The sequence below is a fragment of the Pseudophryne corroboree genome, chromosome 2, assembly GCF_028390025.1.
Source record: "Pseudophryne corroboree isolate aPseCor3 chromosome 2, aPseCor3.hap2, whole genome shotgun sequence".
Taxonomy (NCBI): domain Eukaryota; kingdom Metazoa; phylum Chordata; class Amphibia; order Anura; family Myobatrachidae; genus Pseudophryne; species Pseudophryne corroboree.
In genome coordinates this window covers 349,254,230-349,270,974 of record NC_086445.1, presented here as the reverse complement: position 1 = coordinate 349,270,974, position 16,745 = coordinate 349,254,230, and the positions used below count along the sequence as shown (strand labels likewise).

Here is a 16,745-nt window from a genome sequence, read left to right as displayed (position 1 = left end):
CTGGATCAGCACTGGTTGGTCTCGAAGCAGGGGCTCCGCTTGACTCAGGGCTTTGTATATGGCCCTTAATTCCAGTATGTTTATGTGCAGACGAGTCTCCTGACTTGATGCAAAAATTAATAGAGGCGCTCATGAAAAAACCACACACCAGATTTGCACAGGTTCAATAACAACCAAGGAATCAAATATATTAATAAAAAGTATATGTATTTATTAATGACAGTACTCTAATAAGAATAAAAATACTATTATATAATAGATAATTCATAAGTACTATTCCTTATGACTTCACTTCATTTGTCAAATACAGAAATGTAAAAAACACATGAATTGTCTAAGCTTTGATTGTTATACTTAGTATCATTGAGATTTCACTGAACTGGATAATATGTAACAGAATGTTGCAGTCCTTTTAGAGACGCTGTTGCCACAGCTGCTAGATGTAATTCCTGAGCATATCACTGGAGCTGCACATAATGAGAATTGCCAGCATGAAGTATTTGTATATATGTATATAAGATTACCTCTCCATAGGGGCTGGTGAACCCGAGCGTCCCCGGGTAAGTCCAAGAATTTGCCCAATAGGTGGAAAAACTGGAGGGTACCGTATGGTATCTGGATGAAACAACCGGCCGCAAGGTTTATTCGATTAGTCTGCTGGTATCACCTTGTAAATGCTGTGCAGATGATGGATAGTGGCAGGTGTGTGGTTGCTGAATCAAAGCCCGTCAGAAATACCCAGCTGTATGAGGAAACTTCCTTCCAGACTACCTGGACGTGCACCGTCCGCCGGTAGACAACGAGGTGGAGGATGCTGGAGACGGTCGTCGTAGCCGCACAGCGCCTGCGGCTAGATGTGAAGCCAAATGGAAGCCGCCCGCAACTGCCGTAGGTGAGGGCCAGGTGAAATGGCTGTGACCTGAAGGCGTCCCAGAAGTGCCCAGCTGTGTGAGGAAACTTCCTTCCAGACTACCTGTACGTGCACCGTCCGCCGGTAGACAACGGGGTGGAAGATGCTGGAGACAGTCGTCGTAGCCGCACAGCGCCTGCGGCTGGATGTGAAGCCAAGTGGAAGCCGCCCGCAGCTGCCGTAGGTGAGGGCCAGGTGAAATGGCTGTGACCTGGAGGCGTCCTGGGAAGCAGGTGTTCGGTGAAAGGACAATGAGGGAGGAGTCCTGACGCGTTTCGTCACGTGACCCTGACTTGACCACAGCCCCTGGAAGTTTCTTCCCTGAGTGACTGCCCCCCATCCGCGGAGGCTTGCATCCGTGGTCACCAGGACCCAGTCCTGTATGCCGAACCTGCGGCCCTCGAGAAGATGAGCACTCTACAGCCACCACAGAAGAGACACCCTGGCCCTCGGGGACAGGGCGATCAGCCGATGCATCTGAAGATGCGATCCGGACCACTTGTCCAACAGATCCCACTGAAAGATCCTGGCATGGAACCTGCCGAAAGGAATGGCTTCGTATGACGCTACCATCTTTCCCAGGACTCGCGTGCAGTGATGCACCGACACCTGCTTTGATTTCAGGAGATCCCTGACCATGGTCACTAACTCCTGAGCCTTCTCCTCCGGGAGAAATACCTTCTTCTGTTCTGTGTCCAGAATCATGCCCAGGAAGGGCAGACGCGTCGTAGGAATCAGCTGCGACTTTGGAATATTCAGAATCCAGCCGTGCCATAGCAACACTTCCTGAGAGTGCGCTACGCTGACCAACAACTGCTCTCTGGACCTCGCCTTTATGAGGAGATCGTCCAAGTACGGGATAACTGTATCTCCTTGCTTCCGGAGGAGTACCATCATCTCCGCCATTACCTTGGTAAAGACTCTCGGTGCCGTGGATAGACCAAACGGCAACGTCTGGAATTGGTAATGACAGTCCTGTACCACAAACCTGAGGTACTCCTGGTGAGGCGGATAAATGGGGACATGCAAGCACTTATCCTTGATGTCCAGAGATACCATAAAATCCCCCTCTTCCAGGCTGGCAATGACCGCTCTGAGCGATTCCATTTTGAACTTGAACTTTTTCATGTAAATGTTCAAGGATTTTAAATTTAGAATGGGTCTTACCGAACCGTCCGGTTTCGGTACCACAAACAGTGTGGAATAGTAACCCCTTCCCTGCTGAAGGGGGGGTACCATTATTATCACTTGCTGGAGGTACAGCCTGTGAATAGCCGTCAGGACTATCTCCCTCCCCGTGAGAGAAGCTGGCAAGGCGGATTTTAGGTAACGGTGAGGGGGCATCACTTCGAATTCCAGCTTGTATCCCTGAGATACAATTTGTATAGCCCAAGGATCCACTTGTGAGCGAACCCACTGGTTGCAGAAAATTCGGAGACGCGCCCCCACCGCTCCTGGCTCCGCCTGTGGAGCCCCAGCGTCATGCGGTGGACTTAGTGGAAGCAGGGGAGGACTTTTGTTCCTGAGAACTGGCTGCATGGTGCAGCTTCTTTCCTCTACCCCTGCCTATGGCAAGAAAGGATGCACCTCTGACTCTCTTGCTTTTTTGAGAACGAAAGGACTGCATTTGGTAATACGGTGCTTTCTTAGGCTGTGAGGAAACCTGTGGCAAGAAAGTCGACTTTCCAGCTGTCGCTGTGGATACTAGGTCCGAGAGACCGTCCCCAAACAATTCCTCACCCTTATAAGGCAAAACCTCCATGTGTTTTTTAGAGTCGGCATCCCCTGTCCATTGCCGAGTCCATAAGACCCTCCTGGAAGAAATGGACATTGCATTTATTCGAGAGCCCAGCAGGCAAATGTCCCTCTGGGCATCCCGCATATATAAGACGACATCTTTAATATGGCTAAGTGTTAGCAATACGGTATCCCTGTCCAGGGTATCCAACCCCTCTGACAGAGTATCTGTCCATGCTGCAACAGCACTGCACATCCAAGCTGAAGCAATAGCCGGTCTCAGTAGAGTACCAGAGTGTGTATACACAGACTTCAAGATACCTTCCTGCTTCCTATCCGCAGGTTCCTTTAGGGCGGCCGTATCCTGAGACGGCAGGGCCACTCTTTTAGATAAGCGCGTCAGGGCCTTGTCAACCCTAGGGGAGGATTCCCAGCGTAACCTATCCGTTGGCGGGAAAGGGTACGCCATTAGTATTCTCATGGGAATCACCACTTTCTTATCAGGGGAAGACCACGCTTCTTCACATAACACATTTAAATCATGTGACGGGGGAAAAGTCACTGGCTGCTTTTTCTCCCCAAACATATTTACCCTTTTGTCAGGGACAGGGTCAGCCTCTGAAATGTGTAATACATTTTTCATTGCAATAATCATGTATCGGATGGCCTTAGTCATTTTGGGCTGTAATAGTGCCTCATCCTCGTCGACGCTGGAGGCGGACTCCGTGTCGACATCTGTGTCAACCGAGATAGTGGGCGTTTTTGAGACGCTGACGGCCTCTGAGGCGCCTGGGCAGGCCCGGGTTGAGAGCCCGGCTGTCCCCCGGCAGCAACATAATCAAATCTCTTATGTAATGAGTTTACATTGTCATTTAAGACCTTCCACATATCCATCCAATCAGGTGTCGGCACCGACGGGGGCGACACCACATTTATCTGCACTTGCTCCGCCTCCACGTAACCCTCCTCATCAAACATGTCGACACAGCCATACCGACACACAGCACACACACAGGGAATGCTCTGACTGAGGACAGGACCCCACAAGGTCTATGGGGAGACAGAGAAAGAGTATGCCAGCACACACCACAGCGCTATATACACAGGGATACACACTACCAGAAGTGAATTTTTCCCAAGCGCTGCTGTATCAATACACCTTTTGCCTAAATTTATGTGCCCCCCCTCTCTTTTTACCCTCTTAGTGCCTGGAGACTGCAGGGGAGAGCCTGGGGAGCGTCCTTCCAGCGGAGCTGTGAAGAGAAATGGCGCTGGTGTGCTGAGGAAGAAGGCCCCGCCCCCTCAGCGGCGGGCTTCTGTCCCGGGGTTTTACACATATACAGCCACAGACTGTATTATGTGTCTTTTTTATGCCAAAGGTATTCTTATAGCTGCCCAGGGCGCCCCCCCCCCCCAGCGCCCTGCACCCTACAGTGACCGGAGTGTGTGGTGTGCAGTGGGAGCAATGGCGCACAGCTGCGGTGCTGTGCGCTACCTTAATGAAGACAGGAGTCTTCAGCCGCCGATTTCATCACCAATTTCTGATCTTCTGGCTCTGCGAGGGGGACGGCGGCGCGGCTCCGGACGACCGAGGACCTTTGCCTGTGTTTGAACCCTCTGGAGCTAATGGTGTCCAGTAGCCTAAGAAGCGCAACCTAGCTGTGAACAGGTACGTTTGCTTCTCTCCCCTCGGTCCCACGTAGCAGTGAGTCTGTTGCCAGCAGATCTCACTGAAAATAAAAAACCTTACTTTCTTTACTAGCAGGCTCAGGAGAGCCCACTAGGTGCATCCAGCTCTGGCCGGGCACAGATTCTAACTGAGGTCTGGAGGAGGGGCATAGAGGGAGGAGCCAGTGCACACCAGATAGTACCTAATCTTTCTTTCGGAGTGCCCAGTCTCCTGCGGAGCCCGTCTATTACCCATGGTCCTTACAGAGTCCCCAGCATCCACTAGGATGTCAGAGAAAAAGGTACTGTACCTATTAAAAAGGTACATTTGGAGGGTATGCGGTTGTCATGTTTCCAGACACCTGTGCATGAGCAGTAGACTCCAGCACAATGCTGGAGACTACTGCACAGTGCATACCTCCCAACATGACCCCCTCCAGGAGGGACAGAATGCTCTGCTCCTGGACTTCCCTCTTAATCTATGATTGCCATCACCTGTGGTTAAACACCTTTCTTATCCATAAACCTGTTCAACACAGGTGCCGGCAATCACAAATTAAGAGAAAAGTCCAGAAGCAGAGCATTGTGTCCCTCCTGGAGAGGGTCATGTTGGGAGGTATGCAGTGCAGTTTGCACCGTGCAGAGAAGGAGGCCCACCTGAAGGTGCACGTGGGACCATCCTCTGTTAAAACGCCCTGCATGTATAGCTTAGTATAAGTGGCAGCTAATATCAATGTTGCAAGACTACTAGTAATGTTCATATGAGCTCCAGCCTCTACCATCTGCCCTACACACAGACAGCGCAGTGTACACAATCATACACACGAGCCGAGCCAGAGCATGAGCAGAAGCCTGAGGCTGAGCCAGAGTGAGATACACGGCCCCAGCATTGCGTATGCTCAAGAGAAAAGGCTGCCTGCTGAAGCCAATCGATTGTCACTATCCCCCATCAGCATGTAACAGCGCTGTGACCCCGAGCGCACACGTGACAGCTGTACAGTAACGCTATTGGTGCTCCTGGCTATTGGCTATGAAGGAGCGGGTGGGCGGGAAAGTGGCCGCGGGAACTATATTCTCCAATAAGTGACATTGCCACCCGGCTTCCGCTAAGCGCTGTAGTTGTTGCTGTGATATAGCGGAAGTGTACAGGCTGTAGGCTGGGTGTACTGCTGTCACTGACAGTTACTTGCAACTCCCCGTGCGCCGGACACAGGTACCCAGGTGACTATGCGGCAGCCGCTGCTGGGAGGAGGTGTGTGGTGGACGGTCTCTTAGCTCACCTGGGTCCTAGACTGATCCTGTATCTGCTTGTTTTTCCGTGCTTATACTAGCTGTGTGTGTAATTGTCTGTTATTGTGTAATAACATACCTCCCATCACGACCCCCCTCCAGGAGGTACAGAATGCTCTGCTCCTGGGCTTCCCTCTTAATTTATGATTGCCAGCACCTGTGTTGAAACACCTGTCTCATCCATTAACCTGTTCAACACAGGTGCCGGCAATAAAATGAAGAGAAAAGTCCAGAATCAGAGCATTGTGTCCCTCCTGGAGAGGGTCATGTTGGGAGGTATGTAATAATGAATGCACAACCTGTGACTAGTAATGCATGCACCTGTGTGCTTGCTAGGAGATCTAGAAAACATGAACTGTTTTTGGGGTTCAATAGGTCTGGAGATCGGCCTCCTTCTGCTCAAAGACTTCAGGATTTGATGCTTCTTGAGAATTTGAAATTAATTAAATTTGCTAGTCTCGCACTCCTAGCACATGGTGCAGAGGTGATGGTAGTGTTGCAAGGTCCATTGACCTAGTGTAGCCTGTGCAGGTGAGCTGCTTCATCAGCAATTATACCTGGACAATATTTAAAAATGGTGAGCGCTGTGTATGGGGGGGATTCTGTTAACACTTATGCAGAGCCGGCCCTAACCAATATGATGCCCTAGGCAAGATTTTGGCTGGTGCCCCCTAGCACTGCCGCTAGTTCTGCCTCTACCCCTGCACCCCTTTCCCAGCACCATCACCCCTCACCCATAGCAGTCCTCATTTTGGTGTTCCTACCACCTATATTTTAAATAGGAACATTGTGCATTTGGTGCACAGTCCAAAAAGGGGTGTGTTCTTGCTGGGAAGGGGCATGGCCACACATTAGTGTAACTTTATTATTATTATTATTATTATCCTTTATTTATATGGCGCCACAAGGGTTCCGCAGCGCCCAATTACAGAGTACATAAATAATCAAACAGGAAAACAGCAACTTACAGTTGATGACCGTATAGGACAAGTACAGGGTAAACTTTATCCACACACATATGCTGAACACTACTGCACAACCAACCCACCCGCATGCATCACTCACATGGTCGCTAACACTGTGACTTCTAACTCTGCCTGGATGCAGATGTGTCCTCCATACATCTTGCCTCAATACGCCATGAAGCAGGAGATGCCTGACGTGTGTCAGCTGGCTGCTCTGCTAACATTGGCACTTTTTCTTTTTATAAAATGCATCTTATTTGCATTACTATGTGGCTAGAATGCACAAACAGCTTCTGCTTTTTAAAATGATACAGTATGTGGCATGCTTATATTCTGTATGCGACTGTATCTGTATATGAAATGCTATGTTACGGTGATTTCCAGGAATACCCTGTAATGTAGCATTTCATAGGCAGATACAGCCGCAGTCACACACAGAATACAGGCATGCCGCATATCATTTTAATCAGCAGAAGCTGCTTGTGCCCCTAGGCATACCAAATGCCCTAGGGATTTGACAAGTTTACCTATGCCTAAGGCCGGCTCTACGCTTATGTTCTATCAGCACAGTTTATGGGTCATTAAGAGAGTGAAATAATCTCTAAAGGATGTAAGCAAACACTAGTTGCATTCTGTTCCTGTATGGGAGGGGGGTTCTATGGCAGTGGTTCTCAAACTTTTTTGAATCATGGCACTATAGAGTAGCAGAATTTTTTTCACAGCACCCCTAGGCCAAAAGTTTCTTACTAAGAAATATTTAAAATAAGTAAATTGTGTTCATGTCATCTTTAGGTTTAATTATGGTGGCCAATCCAGGGATCGGCGGAATCCCGGGATTTAGGGCCAAAAACGGCCGGGATTCAATCCTGGGATTGAGGGATCAGCGTTGAGCGTCCACAGGACGCTCAGACGCTGCTTGCCGGCTTTCTTCCGGCTCCCCAGCGCAGCGTGAGAGGTCATGCTGCACCGTCACACAACGCTGGGAGTCGCCAGGAGAGAGCGGAGGATGTTTCCCACCCACTCGCTCCCGGTATATGGTGAGTTATGTGGGCGGGGTGAGGGGGCGGCCACATAGTTAAAAGCCTATGCCGGGAATCCTGGGATTGGCCATTTTTCAATCCCGATACCCGGGATTGAAAAAAAGGCCCAGGATTGGATTCTCTAGGTTTAATGGTGTGGGAGGGGCACTACTTGCTTTTTGTTTGTCCACATATTTTATGATGGGCAAAACCAATGCTGGTGGCTGTCAGTCACATTGACCATAAATAATTTTAATTGGTCCTAGACCACTAACCCAGGGCACCTCTACAAGTGTCCTGAGGCACCCTATGGTGCCACGGCACACAGTTTGAGAACCACTGATCAATGGGCTTGTGAAATAATTTTTAATCTACAACTTTAGTGTTTCTAAACAAGATTTTGAAACTTTTTGCTCAGAATGGCGGATCTGAGCGAGATCTTTCACAATCTTGTCCAGTGTGTACACTAAGGGGGATATCCAATTATCCCCGTTAAAACATCGGCCCATTTTCTGACTTTTTTTCTGATATTTCACCTTTTTTTTTAAATTTATTTTTATAGGCGATCCAGATGGATCGCCTGTAAAAAACAAACAAAAAAAAACCCTTCTCCCCAAAAACATGCATGTTCAGTGAAACCTGTGTGTTTTCGTCTGAAACAGGATATACATGCAGAGATGTTCACAGAAGCGTATATGAAAAATGTCCACTGTAGCACATGATCTTTTTCCTATGCAAATTAAACCTAAAGTATTTTGCGGTGAAGTACTGTATACTTTTTAAGCCTCACCATAAAGGTCAGAACAGGATGTTTACTCACAATACAGAAAGTGGACAGTGAAAATTGCCATATTTTTGTGAAATTGTTTCCCACATCTGACAGGCTCAATCTGTTCTCTGAGCTGCGGCAGGTTTACGTCACCCTTTTGTTTACACTACAAAGATTTATATAGCTGTCTAGATATATACCTACAGTATATATCGTGTGTATGTGTATATATTGCTTTTTTTGTTGTCATGAAGAATTGTTTTCCTTCAATATACTGTATATTGAATAATGCCACCAACTTTTGCTGGCTATCACCTATCCCTAATGTTGATCTGATTCACGGTCACCTGCTTGAATTGACCACCTTTAGAGATGTTTTAAATGGTTTCAGTTATGTGTTTGAATCTATTAATTGTAGTGTAATGGTAAATTGTCAGACACTATTTTGCTAGCAAGAATTGCATAGACAAAAGATTGGGAAGACCTCAAATAATGATGAGGAAATTGTAGTTGTTTGAGAGAATTAGTTCCTGTCTAAAGTGGCCTTGTTTGTAGCCAAATTGATTCATAGTAATGCCAATTTAATTGAGGTTGTTTCTGGCCATGACATTGAAAGTATATTGTAAGCCAGGAGTAGACCATATCCTGCTCTCCCAGCTGTGTGAAACTGTACATCCCACATGAACTGCACCCTTTCTCTGACGTCCTAGTGGATGCTGGGACTCCGTCAGGACCATGGGGAATAGCGGCTCCGCAGGAGACAGGGCACAAAATTTAAAAGTTTGACCACTAGGTGCTGTGTACTGGCTCCTCCCCCTATGACCCTCCTCCAAGCCTCAGTTAGGTTTTTGTGCCCGTCCGAGCAGGGTGCAATCTAGGTGGCTCTCCTAAAGAGCTGCTTAGAAAAAGTTTGTTAGGTTTTTTATTTTCAGTGAGTCCTGCTGGCAACAGGCTCACTGCAACGAGGGACTTAGGGGAGAAGAAGTGAACTCACCTGCGTGCAGGATGGATTTGCTTCTTAGGCTACTGGACACTAGCTCCAGAGGGACGATCACAGGTACAGCCTGGATGGGTCACCGGAGCCGCGCCGCCGACCCCCTTGCAGATGCCGAATAGAGAAGAGGTCCAGAAACCGGCGGCAGAAGACGTTTCAGTCTTCATGAGGTAGCGCACAGCACTGCAGCTGTGCGCCATTGCTCTCCGCACACTTCACACCAGCGGTCACTGAGGGTGCAGGGCGCTGGGGGGGGCGCCCTGGGCAGCAATGTAATATACCTATTCTGGCTAAAATATATCACATATAGCCCCTGGGGCTATATGGATGTATTTAACCCCTGCCAGGTTCCAAAAAAACCGGGAGAAGAAGCCCGCCGAAAAGGGGGCGGGGCCTATTCTCCTCAGCACACAGCGCCATTTTCCTGCCCAGCTCCGCTGCAAGGAAGGCTCCCAGGACTCTCCCCTGCACTGCACTACAGAAACAGGGTAAAAACAGAGAGGGGGGGCACTTATTGGCGATATTTATAATATTTGAGCTGCTATAAAGGGAACACACTTATTAAGGTTGTCCCTATATATATTTATAGCGCTTGGGTGTGTGCTGGCAAACTCTCCCTCTGTCTCCCCAAAGGGCTAGTGGGGTCCTGTCTTCTATCAGAGCATTCCCTGTGTGTCTGCTGTGTGTCGGTACGTGTGTGTCGACATGTATGAGGACGATGTTGGCGTGGAGGCGGAGCAATTGCCTGTAATGGTGATGTCACCCCCTAGGGAGTCGACACCAGAATGGATGGCTTTGTTTATGGAATTACGGGATAGTGTCAGCACGCTACAAAAGTCGGTTGACGACATGAGACAGCCGGCAAACCAGTTAGTACCTGTCCAGGCGTCTCAGACACCGTCAGGGGCTGTAAAACGCCCTTTACCTCAGTCGGTCGACACAGACCCAGACACTGACACTGAATCCAGTGTCGACGGTGAAGAAACAAACGTATTTTCCAGTAGGGCCACACGTTATATGATCACGGCAATGAAGGAGGCTTTGCATATCTCTGATACTGCAAGTACCACAAAAAGGGGTATTATGTGGGGTGTGAAAAAACTACCGATAGTTTTTCCTGAATCAGAGGAACTGAATGAAGTGTGTGATGAAGCGTGGGTTACCCCAGATAGAAAACTGCTAATTTCAAAGAAGTTATTGGCATTATACCCTTTCCCGCCAGAGGTTAGGGCGCGCTGGGAAACACCTCCTAGGGTGGATAAGGCGCTCACACGCTTATCAAAGCAAGTGGCGTTACCGTCTCCTGATACGGCCGCCCTCAAGGATCCAGCTGATAGGAGGCTGGAGAATACATTAAAAAGTATATACACACATACGGGTGTTATACTGAGACCAGCAATCGCCTCAGCCTGGATGTGCAGTGCTGGCGTGGCTTGGTCGGAGTCACTGTCTGAAAATATTGATACCCTGGATAGGGACAGTATTTTACTGACTATAGAGCAGTTAAAGGATGCATTTCTTTATATGCGAGATGCACAGAGAGATATTTGCACTCTGGCATCAAGAGTAAGTGCGATGTCCATATCTGCCAGAAGAAGTTTATGGACGCGCCAGTGGTCAGGTGAGGCGGATTCCAAACGACATATGGAAGTATTGCCCTAAAGTCTGCTTTGCCAACGTCTCCCTCCGACAGGGCGACGGTATTGGAGGCCATTCACAAGCTGTATTCTCAGCAGGTGATAGTCAAGGTACCCCTCCTACACCAAGGGTACCTCAGGTTAGTGGTCCAAAACTGTCATTATCAGTTTCAGACGCTGCCGTTTGGATTGTCCACGGCACCCCGGGTCTTTACCAAGGTAACGGCCGAAATGATGATCCTTCTTCGAAGAGAAGGCGTCTTAATTATCCCTTACTTGGACGATCTCCTGATAAGGGCAAGATCCAGAGAACAGCTGGAGGTCGGAGTAGCACTAACCCAAGTAGTGCTCCAACAACACGGGTGGATTCTGAATTTTCCAAAATCCCAACTGATCCCGACGACACGTCTGTTGTTCCTAGGGATGATTCTGGACACTGTTCAGAAAAAGGTATTTCTTCCGGAGGAGAAAGCCAGGGAGTTATCCGATCTAGTCAGGAACCTCCTAAAACCAGGAAAAGTATCTGTGCATCAATGCACAAGAGTCCTGGGAAAAATGGTAGCTTCTTACGAAGCGATTCCATTCGGCAGATTCCATGCACGAACTTTTCAGTGGGATCTGCTGGACAAATGGTCCGGATCGCATCTACAGATGCATCAGCGGATAAAATTGTCCACAAGGACAAGAGTGTCTCTGCTATGGTGGTTGCAGAGTGCTCATCTGTTAGAGGGCCGCAGATTCGGCATACAGAACTGGGTCCTAGTGACCACGGATGCCAGCCTGAGAGGCTGGGGAGCGGTCACACAGGGAAGAAACTTCCAGGGCGTGTGGTCAAGCCTGGAGACGTCTCTTCACATAAATATACTGGAGCTAAGAGCAATCTACAATGCTCTAAGCCTGGCAAAACCTCTGCTTCAGGGTCAGCCGGTGTTGATTCAGTCGGACAACATCACGGCAGTCGCCCACGTAAACAGACAGGGCGGCACAAGAAGCAGGAGGGCAATGGCAGAAGCTGCAAGGATTCTCCGCTGGGCAGAAAATCATGTGTTAGCACTGTCAGCTGTGTTCATCCCGGGAGTGGACAACTGGGAAGCAGACTTCCTCAGCAGACACGATCTGCACCCGGGAGAGTGGGGACTTCATCCAGAAGTCTTCCACATGATTGTGGTCCATTGGGAAAGACCAATGGTGGACATGATGGCGTCCCGCCTCAACAAAAAACTGGACAGGTATTGCGCCAGGTCAAGAGACCCTCAGGCAATAGCTGTAGACGCTCTGGTAACACCATGGGTGTACCAGTCAGTGTATGTGTTTCCTCCTCTGCCTCTCATACCAAAAGTACTGAGAATTATACGGCAAAGGGAAGTAAGAACGATACTCGTGGCTCCGGATTGGCCAAGAAGAACTTGGTACCCGGAACTTCAGGAGATGCTCACGGAAGATCCGTGGCCTCTACCTCTAAGACGGGACCTGCTTCAGCAGGGACCGTGTCTATTCCAAGACTTACCGCGGCTGCGTTTGACGGCATGGCGGTTGAACGCCGAATCCTAAGGGAAAAAGGCATTCCGGAAGAGGTCATCCCTACCCTGGTAAAAGCCAGGAAGGAGGTGACTGCACAACATTATCACCGCATTTGGAGAAAATATGTTGCGTGGTGTGAGGCCAGGAAGGCCCCGACGGAGGAATTTCAACTGGGTCGATTCCTACATTTCCTGCAAACAGGATTGTATGGGCCTCAAATTAGGGTCCATTAAGGTTCAAATTTCGGCCCTGTCGATTTTCTTCCAGAAAGAATTTGGCTTCAGTTCCTGAAGTCCAGACTTTTGTAAAAGGAGTACTACATATACAGCCCCCGGTTGTGCCCCCAGTGGCACCGTGGGATCTTAATGTAGTTTTGGATTTTCTCAAATCCCATTGGTTTGAGCCACTCAAATCGGTGGATTTGAAATATCTTACATGGAAAGTAACCATGCTACTGGCCCTGGCTTCAGCGGACGCGTCCTCACTTTCTGCCTAAGGTGGTTTCAGCGTTTCACCTGAACCAGCCTATTGTGGTGCCTGCGGCTACTAGCGATTTGGAGGATTCCAAGTTGCTGGACGTTGTCAGAGCATTGAAAATATATATTTCAAGGACGGCTGGAGTCAGAAAATCTGACTCGCTGTTTATACTGTATGCACCCAACAAGCTGGGTGCTCCTGCTTCTAAGCAGACGATTGCTCGTTGGATTTGTAGCACAATTCAACTTGCACATTCTGTGGCAGGCCTGCCACAGCCTAAATCTGTCAAGGCCCATTCCACAAGGAAGGTGGGCTCATCTTGGGCGGCTGCCCGAGGGGTCTCGGCATTACAACTCTGCCGAGCAGCTACGTGGTCAGGGGAGAACACGTTTGTAAAATTCTACAAATTTGATACCCTGGCTAAGGAGGACCTGGAGTTCTCTCATTCGGTGCTGCAGAGTCATCCGCACTCTCCCGCCCGTTTGGGAGCTTTGGTATAATCCCCATGGTCCTGACGGAGTCCCAGCATCCACTAGGACGTCAGAGAAAATAAGATTTTACTTACCGATAAATCTATTTCTCGTAGTCCGTAGTGGATGCTGGGCGCCCATCCCAAGTGCGGATTGTCTGCAATACTTGTACATAGTTATTGTTACAAAAAAATCGGGTTGTTATTGTTGTGAGCCGTCTGTTCAGAGGCTCCTACGTTTGTCATACTGTTAACTGGGTTCAGATCACAAGTTGTACGGTGTGATTGGTGTGGCTGGTATGAGTCTTACCCGGGATTCAAAATCCTTCCTTATTGTGTACGCTCGTCCGGGCACAGTATCCTAACTGAGGCTTGGAGGAGGGTCATAGGGGGAGGAGCCAGTACACACCACCTAGTGGTCAAACTTTTAAATTTTGTGCCCTGTCTCCTGCGGAGCCGCTATTCCCCATGGTCCTGACGGAGTCCCAGCATCCACTACGGACTACGAGAAATAGATTTATCGGTAAGTAAAATCTTATTTCTCTAACGTCCTAGTGGATGCTGGGGACTCCGTCAGGACCATGGGGAATAGCGGCTCCGCAGGAGACAGGGCACAAAAAGTAAGCTTTTAGGATCACATGGTGTGTACTGGCTCCTCCCCCTATGACCCTCCTCCAAGCCTCAGTTAGGTTTTTGTGCCCGTCCGAGCAGGGTGCAATCTAGGTGGCTCTCTTAAAGAGTTGCTTAGAAAAAGTTTTTAGGTTCTTTATTTTCAGTGAGTCCTGCTGGCAACAGGCTCACTGCTACGAGGGACTTAGGGGAGAGAAGTGAACTCACCTGCGTGCAGGATGGATTGGCTTCTTAGGCTACTGGACACCATTAGCTCCAGAGGGAGTCGGAACACAGGTCTCGCCCTGGGGTTCGTCCCTGAGCCGCGCCGCCGACCCCCCTTGCAGATGCTGAAAATTGAAGAGGTCCGGAACCAGGCGGCAGAAGACTTTGTCTTCATCAGGTAGCGCACAGCACTGCAGCTGTGCGCCATTGTTGTCAGCACACTTCACACAGCGGTCACGGAGGGTGCAGGGCGCGGGGGGGGGCGCCCTGGGCAGCAATGTATGATACCTGTATGGCGAAAAATACATCACATATAGCCCTTGAGGCTATATGGATGTATTTAACCCCTGCCAGACATCACAAACTCCGGAGAAGAAGCCCGCCAAAAAGGGGGCGGGGCCTATTCTCCTCGGCACACAGCGCCATTTTCCCTCACAGAAATGCTGGTGGGAAGGCTCCCATGCTCTCCCCTGCACTGCACTACAGAAACAGGGTTAAAAACAGAGAGGGGGGGGCACTGATTTGGCGATATGAATATATATTAAATGCTATAAGGGAGGAACACTTATATAAAGGTTGTCCCTGTATAATTATAGCGTTTGTGTGTGCTGGCAAACTCTCCCTCTGTCTCCCCAAAGGGCTAGTGGGTCCTGTCCTCTATCAGAGCATTCCCTATGTGTGTGCTGTATGTCGGTACGTGTGTGTCGACATGTATGAGGAAAATGTTGGTGAGGAGGCGGAGCAAATTGCCTGTAATGGTGATGTCACTCTCTAGGGAGTCGACACCGGAATGGATGGCTTATTTATGGAATTACGTGATAATGTCAACACGCTGCAAGCCGGTTGACGACATGAGACGGCCGGCGATCAAATTAGTACCTGTCCAGGCGTCTCAAAACACCGTCAGGGGCTGTAAAACGCCCATTTACCTCAGTCGGTCGACACAGACCCAGACACGGACACTGATTTCAGTGTCGACGGTAAAAAAAAACCAAAAAAAAAACACGTATTTTCCTTTAGGGCCACACGTTAAGGGCAATGAAGGAGGTGTTACATATTTCTGATACTACAAGTACCACAAAAAAGGGTATTATGTGGGATGTGAAAAAACTACCTGTAGTTTTTCCTGAATCGGATAAATTAAATGAAGTGTGTGATGATGCGTGGGTTTCCCCCGATAGAAAATTATTGGCGGTATACCCTTTCCCGCCAGAAGTTAGGGCGCGTTGGGAAACACCCCTTAGGGTGGATAAGGCGCTCACATGCTTATCAGAACAAGTGGCGGTACCATCTACAGATAGGGCCGTACTTAAGGAGCCAGCTGATAGGAGGCTGGAAAATATCCTAAAAAGTATACACACACATGCTGGTGTTATACTGCGACCAGCGATCGCCTCAGCCTGGATGTGCAGAGCTGAGGTGGCTTGGTCGGATTCCCTGACTAAAAATATTGATACCCTTGACAGGGACAGTATTTTATTGACTATAGAGCATTTAAAGGATGCATTTCTATATATGCGAGATGCGCAGAGGGATATTTGCACTCTGGCATCAAGAGTAAATGCGATGTCCATAAGAAGATGTTTATGGACACGACAGTGGTCAGGTGATGCAGATTCCAAACGGCACAAAGATGTATTGCCGTATAAAGGGGAGGAGTTATTTGGGGTCGGTCCATGGGACCTGGTGGCCACGGCAACTGCTGGAAAATCCACCGTTTTTTACCCTAAGTCACATCTCTGCAGAAAAAGACACCGTCTTTTCAGCCTCAGTCCTTTCGTCCCTATAAGAGTCATATCTGCCCAGGGATAGAGGAAAGGGAAGAAGACTGCAGCAGGCAGCCCATTCCCAGGAACAGAAGCCCTCCACCGCTTCTACCAAGTTCTCAGCATGACGCTAGGACCGTACAGGACCCCTGGATCCTACAAGTAGTATCCAAGGGGTACAGATTGGAATGTCGAGACGTTTCCCCCTCGCAGGTTTCTGTAGTCTGCTGTACCAATGTCTCCCTCCGACAGGGAGGCAGTATTGAAAACAATTCACAAGCTGTATTCCCAGCAGGTGATAATAAAATTACCCCTCCTACAACAGGGAAAGGGGTATTATTACACACTATATTGTGGTACTGAAGCCAGAAGGCTAGGTGAGACCTATTCTAAATCTGAAATATTTGAACACTTACAAAGGTTCAAATCCAGATGGAGTCACTCAGAGCAGTGATAGCGAACCGGGAAGAAGGGGACTATATGGTGTCCCGGGACATCAGGGATGCTTACCTCCATGTCCCAAAATTTGCCTTTCTCACCAAGGGTATCTCAGGTTCGTGGTACAGAACTGTCACTATCGGTTTCAGACGATGCCGTTGGATTGTCCAAGGCACCCCGGGTCCTTACCAAGGTAATGACCGAAATGAGGATTCGTCTTCAAAGAAAATGGACGACCTCCTGATAAGAAC

The 16,745-nt window shown here is 48.9% G+C and overlaps 1 protein-coding gene across 3 annotated transcripts in view; it reads left to right on the top strand.

The window, feature by feature from the left end:
* Window positions 1-5,364: 5,364 nt before the first annotated feature.
* The window catches only part of LOC135019305 (serine/threonine-protein phosphatase 2A regulatory subunit B'' subunit beta-like), a 217,941-nt gene continuing 206,560 nt past the window's right edge, over window positions 5,365-16,745 (top strand). Inside the window, exon 1 of one of the 3 annotated variants that reach the window (XM_063953091.1) lies at window positions 5,365-5,528. The gene's annotated coding sequence lies outside the window, so the exon portion shown is untranslated. Of the gene's footprint in view, window positions 5,568-16,745 lie in introns of all 3 variants that reach the window. The other 2 variants (XM_063953089.1, XM_063953090.1) reach the window with 2 other exon arrangements.